Genomic DNA, 7,477 nt, shown 5'->3' with positions numbered 1-7,477 from the left:
TGGAGATGTCACCACAGCACAGGCAACAAAAGTAAAAATAGACAAATTGTACTACATGAAAATTTTTAACAGCTTTCCTGAGATATGCCACATACCATACAATTCATCCACTTAAAGCTTTTGGTGTATTCACAGAGCTGTGCAACCATCACTACGATTTTAAAACATTTTGGCCACCCCAAAATGAAACTTCCTATCTGTCAGTAATCACTTTCCTCACTTCCCCCCAGATCCTGACATTAATCATTCTGTCTGTGGATTTACCTACTGTGGATATTTAAAAAAATTTTTTTTAAATGTTTATTCATTTTTGAGAGAGAGAGAGAGAGAGCACGAGCAGGGGAGGGGCAGAGAGAGAGGGAGACACAGAATCCGAAACAGGCTCCAGGCTCTGAGCTGTCAGCACAGAGCCCTATGTGGGGCCCGTACTCACAAGCTGTGAGATCATGACCTGAGTTGAAATCGGACGCTTAACCGACTGAGCCACCCAGGCGCCCCCTACTGTGGGTATTTTATATAAGTGAAATCATATAATCGGTGGTCCTTTTTGACTAATTTCTTTCTCTTAGCATAATGTTTCCAAAGTCCATTCATATTTGAGCATGTGTCAGTAGTTCATTCCTTTTTATCGCCAAATAATATTTCATTGTATGGCTATGCCACATTTGCTTATCCATTCATCAGTCGATGCACTTTGAGTTGTGTCCACTTTTTGACGATTAAAAATTATGGTGCTGTGAACGCTTGTGTACAAGTTTTTATTTGGACATATGTTTTCATTCCTTTTGGGTATATACTCAGGGGTAGGATTGCTGAGTCTTATGGCAACTCTAGGTTTAACATTTCAAGGAGCTGGCAGACTATTTTCAAAGCGGCCACACCACTTTATATTCCTGTCAGCAATATATAAAGGTTTCAACTTCTTTACATTTTTAACCAATGCTTGTTATTATCTGACGCTGATTATAGCCTAGTATTTGTGAAGCAGCATCACATTGTGGTTTTGATTTGCATTTTCCCTGGTGGTTACTGATGCTGAGAATCTTTTCATGTGCTTATTGACTAGATGTATTTCTTCTTTGGAGAAATGTCTATTTAAATCCTTTGCCCATTTGTAAATTGGATTATTTGTCTTTTCATCGTTAATTGTATGACTACTTTATATATTCTAGATGCAAGTCCCTTATCAGATATATAGTTGGCAAAATGTTTCTCCCATTATTTGAATTATCTTTATACTTTCTTCTTGGTGCCCTTTGAAGCAGAGTAGTTTTTAATTTTGATAATATTCAAGTTATCTATTTTTTTGTTTGGCTACTTGTCCTTTTGGTGTCATATCTAAGAAGACATTGCCTACCCCAAGGTCTTGAAGATTTTTATATTTTCTTCTAAGATTTTTATAGTTTTAACTCTTATATTTAAGTATTTGATCCATTTTGAGTTAATTTTTGTATATGGTGCGTGGTAAGGGTCCAAATTCATTCTTTTGTATGTGGATATCTAGTTGCCCAAGCACCATTTCTTTAAAAGACTATTCTTTCCCCATTGATTTGTCTTGGTACCCTTGTCAAAAATAATGTGAATGTAAATGTGAGGGCTTATTTCTGTACTCTCAATTTTATTGCATTGATGTTTATGAATGTACTAGATAAAAATCGAAAAAAAAAAAACCCTTTTGTACAACAAAGGACATATCAACAGAGTGAAAAAGGCAACCCACACAATGGGAGAAAATATTCGTAAATCATATATTCAATAAAGAGTTAATATTCAGAATATATAAAAAGTCCTATAACTCAACAATAACAACTATCTTAAAAAATGGGCAAAGGACTTGAATAGACGTTTCTCCAAAGACAATATGCAAATGGATAATAAGCATATGAAAAGATGTTCAACATCAGTACTAGTCATAGTCCATTTGGGCTGCTATTACCAAAATACCACAGACTGGATAGTCTATATTCAACAGAAATTGATTTCTTACACCTCTGGAGACTAGGAAGTTCAAGATCAAGCCACCAGCATGGTCTCATTCTGGTGTGGGCCTACTTCCTGGTTCATAGATGGCCATTGTCTTGTGTCCTCGTGTGGTGGAAAGGGCTAGAGATCTCTATGGAGTCTCTTTTATAAGTACACAAATCCCGTTCATGATGGCTCTACCCTCATGACCTAACCACCTCCCAAAGTCCCCACCTCTTAGTACAATCTAAGAGTTAGGATTTCAATCTATGAATCTTGAGGGGACACAAGCATTCAGATCATAGCACTGGTTATTAGGGATATACAAATCAAAACCACAATAAAATACTGCTTCTCATCTATTAGGAAGGCTATTATTAAAAAAAATTAACAAGCGTTTCATGGATATAGAGAAATCAGAACGCTCGTCCATTGCTGGTAGGAATGTAAGTAAAATGCAGCTGCTGTGGAAAACAGTATGGAGATTGCTCAAAAAATTAAACATAGAAATATCATATGATCCAACAATCCCACTTCTGGGTACATACTTCTCAAAAGAAGGGAAAGCAGGGATTCGAACAGATGGGTTTATACACCCATGCAGTATTAGCAGTGCTATTCACAAGAACTAAAAGGTGGAAGCAACCCAAATGTCCATCAGTGGACGAATGCACAAAAACAATAGTATAAATATGCAATGGAGTATTATTCAGTCTTAAAAAAGAAGATTGTGACATTGTGACATATGTTACAACTGGGGGGAACCTTGAGGACAGTATAGTAAGTAAAATAACCCAGCTACAACAAGATGTATACTGTATGATTCCACTTTTGTGAGCTAGCTAGAGTAGTCAAATTAATAGAAACTGAAGGTAGAATGGTGGTTCCCAGGGGCTGGGGGCAGAGGGAAATGGGAATTTGTTTAATGAGTATAGAGTTCAATTTTGCATGATGAGAAAGTTCTGGAGATTGGTTGTACAATAATGTGAACTTACTTAACATTACTTAACTGTGCACTTGAAAATGGTTAAGATGGTATATTTCGTGTTCTGTGTATTTTACCACATTTTTAAAAATGTTTATTTATTTATTTTTGAGAGAGAGAGAGAGAGAGAGACAGGCAGAGCATGAGTGGGGGAGGAGGGTGTGGCAGAGAGAAAGACACAGAAAGAATCCAAAGCAGGCTCCAGGCTCCAAGCTGTCAGCGCAGAGCCCAACGTGGGCTTGAACTCACCAACGGTGAGATTATGACCTGCGCTGAAGTCAGATGCTTAACTGACTGAGCCACCCAAGTGGCCCTACCACAAGTTTTTTTAAAAGATGGTAAGATTCAAATCAAGAAGATCCAGTTTTTACAATTATTATGTACAGATGTACTTAGAGGGCTATTGCTTTTATAAACGCGGGTGCGTATGTCAGACAGAACAGGGATGTTGCAAAGAGGGCTTAGAGATACCTTGTGTGAAACTGGAGTTCAACTACTGTACTTCTCAAGTTCTGTGACTGGTTTTGGAGCCAGTCCTTTAGCCTAGGTCCCTGTGGTGCATTGAACATCGCTATCCTGCAGCCACAGGCCAATGAGAAGCTGGGTCCCTCAGGCCTAGAGAGCCCAAATGCACAGAGGGTAGTGTTACATAACTCCTTCATTCTAACACTTTAGCTTCTTATTCACTGGTGTTCAAACACAACAACTAACAATATTTATGTTTTCGTGTTTACAAAGCAGTTTCTCTAGAGGCGCCTGGGTGGCTCAGTTGGTTAAGTGTCTGACTTCTGCTCAGGTCATGATCTCACGGTTTGTGAGTTCGAACCCCTGCATCAGGCTCTGTGCTGAGAGCTCAGAGCCTGGAGCCTGCTTCAGATTCTGTGTCTCCCCTTCTCTCTGCCCCTCCCATGCTCATGCTCTGTCTCTCTCTGATTCTCAATAATAAATAAATGTTAAAAAAAAAAGTTAAAAAAAAAACACAACAAAGTAGTTTCCCTAGAAGTTCTTGGGATGTTGAGAATTTTGCCTTTTTTTCTTAATATTAAAGATAATTGTTTCCTCCTCATGCTTGTAAATTGTTTAGCATTATCTTCACACTGCTCCAATTTATTTTACTTATGGTTTTTTACAGAATTTGGTGGAAGGGATGAGAGTTTAGAGTAAAATGGAAAGTGAAATCTCTCTGTTGTGATTTATTTTTGCAGGACATGAAGGCAAGTTGGATGCTTCTGGGACTCCCTCTGAGAATGGTGGATGACGCATCCCATTTCAGACGACTCTACAGGCAACTTCAGAAAGCCAAACCTGGAGTCCCAGCGGATGATAGGCATTTTTAAATATTAAGGAAATTGGCTCCAGTTTACTTGAGTGAAAAACATTAGCTGATCTACTTGAGGTAAATGAAGTTTGAGAACTCAAAGGACAAAAATCACTTAAAGTAAAATAGCAGGGTGTTTGGGGATCAGCACAGCTGATGTTTTCCAAGCATTCGGCTACTATTACTCTATGTTTTAAAAATAAACCTGTTGATGGGGCGCCTGGGTGGCGCAGTCGGTTAAGCGTCCGACTTCAGCCAGGTCACGATCTCCCGGTCCGTGAGTTCGAGCCCCGCGTCAGGCTCTGGGCTGATGGCTCAGAGCCTGGAGCCTGTTTCCGATTCTGTGTCTCCCTCTCTCTCTGCCCCTCCCCCGTTCATGCTCTGTCTCTCTCTGTCCCAAAAATAAATAAACGTTGGAAAAAAAAATAAAATAAAATAAACCTGTTGAAAATAAATAAATAAATAAATACCCATTGGCTTAAATATGAGAGAAGCAGCAAAGGGTATGATCCTCATTACTTTGTAGCCACAACTTATAACCTATTACCTCTTCTATAACAATCAATGTATAAAGAATTGTTTGAAAAGCACCTTGACACTGAAAGATGCTGACAAGTGGATTACTGAGAGGGAGGAAGAGATCAAAACCACCATCAAAGACGCCACTTTAAGTGATTATGAAAACTCTAGATAAGGATGGCAACAGGTTTTTTTTGGCTTATTCATTAAGAATTCAAAGCAAATTCTATTATATACTTATACTATTGTTAGCTAGCTTCTCCCTTTATTTTTAAAAATAGGTTTATATTTTTGTAATTTATATTTATATTGATGAAACACTTATATTACAAAAATATTGCCAAAAATCAGAAACATAACAGTTTTTAAAAAAAGAAAACACATACCACCTGTAAAACCCAGACTTAACCTCTGCTGGTACAATCCCCTATTTATAAAAACGCTTTGTGTAGTTTTTGAGTTTTGTCTCTGTCCTTATCCTTGTTCACCCCCTTGTGGCCACGCTATGAAGAAGCCAAGGGCCGGGCAACAAAAAAGGAAGCGAGAAAAGCAAAGGGCCTGGATAATAAACTGATGACCTCACTTTAACAGTATTTTCCATAATTGAGATAAGTAGGTCTGCCTGAAATCTATATTGGCCAAGATATTGGCAGGAAATAGATGCAAGGCTTGAAGGGGTTATTGTAAATGATCCCTTCATTAAAGTTTCTTGCAAGTATGGGCAGAAGTAAGGGAAACTGAATAATAAGGTGTCCTCCATATACCTCCTATTGGCCGGACCCAACTGGAAGCTCCCAGAGGTCAAAGGAACCAAGTTTTTGCAATCCTTCAAGATCCAGCCTTCCAAGGCACAAAGCAGAGTAGAGGCTAGAAAGTGGATCTGGCTGGGCAAACAGAGCAAGTCCAGTGCAAAATCTTTTTGAAATATTTCATTATAAGTATAGTTTCTTTTATTAGGCATCAGTCCAAGAGATACATTATGGAATAACTCTTGTATACAGTTGAATACCTATGTAGTTCCTGTGGTCTACCTGGAAAACACCAGAAGTCATAGAATTTCACACTGCCAGAAAGCATTGTTTAGGCTTCTCTACTTCATCTATACTGTAAAAATATCAGCCTTGCATTTGAGGGGTTCAAATCACTTGATTGTTTGATATTAGAGTGACAATAAGGTAGGGGAAAAGAGAAAAGGGATGCAGAGAGCTTAGTTGCTGTTTGCGGCTGGTCCTCTTCCACTCTTTGCTCCCTGTAAAAAGGAAACTCCCCGGTTCCTACTTGATTTATGAAGACCAACACGGATTACCTATTAATCAAATTGAACATGTGTCTAAGACACCAACAAAGCAGGGTCACCAAAAATATGTGAATTATCAGAAAATTTGGGGATGAAGCTATTTTTATTTCAGCATATTTGTAATTTTTGTGTCATTTTAGAAAAGTGAAATTTTATTTCATAGTTTAGTGTATTTTTGAGGCGTCGTGGTAGTGGATAGCGTTGTAGCATAGGATAACCTTTTTAGAGTAGCCCTGCTTCTTCCAACAGTCAAATGTGAAAAAATGGCTACATTCAGAGGGAAAGTACCTCCAATTGGCGGTTGCTGATGCTCAGGACACTGCAGAGTATGGTTGGCCCCAGCTGCTGCGTCTCTACCCCTTGCCAGGGGCTCAGAGTACTCATCTCTTGTATCCCTTTCCCCAATTTTTGTTATTTTTCTTTGGGAGGCTAAGTCTAAAGAGTTCACAGGGCAAAAACATGCACTCCCTTCGATAATCTTCAACAGAGATTTGTAAGAGAAGGCAACGTTTATGGCCAACAGAAACCGTGGGCAAGTTCCTTCCCTTTGTACCATCAAGAAAATGGAAAAGATTGGAGCGGACGATCTCTGAAATCTCGGCTTAGCCCCCATGATCAACACTGGCAGTCCCTCACCCCCAACGCTGTTATGTTTACGGTAAAGCATTCAAATCAGAACGAAGGGTGTAGTACCTGATAAAGGTCCCTCAACTCTTGCCTTTTCAGCAGAGGCAACCCTTAGCAAATAGTTCACGTCTTTTTCTAGCTCTTTTCTATGCCGAAACATTATCTCCTTTAAACATACAAATGGGAGACTTCATCTCACACGTCTTAGGGAATCTCTAGAATTTCTTCTTTTTTTGTTAGAACTTTTTAAAAAATATTTTTAAATATGTATATATTTTAAATGTTTATTGAGTTTTGAGGGAGAGAGAGCGCGAGCAGGGGAGGGGCAGAGAGAGAGGGAGACACAGAAGTCCCATCATGTTCAGCCTCTGAGCTGACAACATAGAGTCGGAGGGAGGGCTCAAACTCAGGAACTGCGAGATCAAGACCTGAGCCGAAGTTGGATGCTTAACTGACTGAGCCACCCAGGCGCCCCTTTTTAGAACTTTTTTAAACGCTCTCTTCTGGGCCTGTTTCTCCAGAGCCAGGGCCTCATTTGCAGACACTACTTCAGATCGTCGTCGCTTTCAGTCTTATCGTCTTTTACTCCAGCGCGACCCCGGCTGCCACAGCAACACACTTCACCACTTTCACTTTGTGGGGGGCCCCCTTTCCAAGGCACTTGACACTTCCCTCAGACCGCATTCCAATCTCGAGCGCGGGGAGTTCGCGGTAGTACCTTGCCTCATTTCCGCCTCGCAAAGCGATTGGCCCAAGAGTCCTTCCCTCG

The sequence above is a fragment of the Lynx canadensis genome, chromosome B3 (genome assembly GCF_007474595.2).
Source record: "Lynx canadensis isolate LIC74 chromosome B3, mLynCan4.pri.v2, whole genome shotgun sequence".
NCBI lineage: Eukaryota > Metazoa > Chordata > Mammalia > Carnivora > Felidae > Lynx > Lynx canadensis.
The sequence above is the reverse complement of the archived record's forward strand: the minus strand, read 5'-3'. Positions refer to the sequence as shown.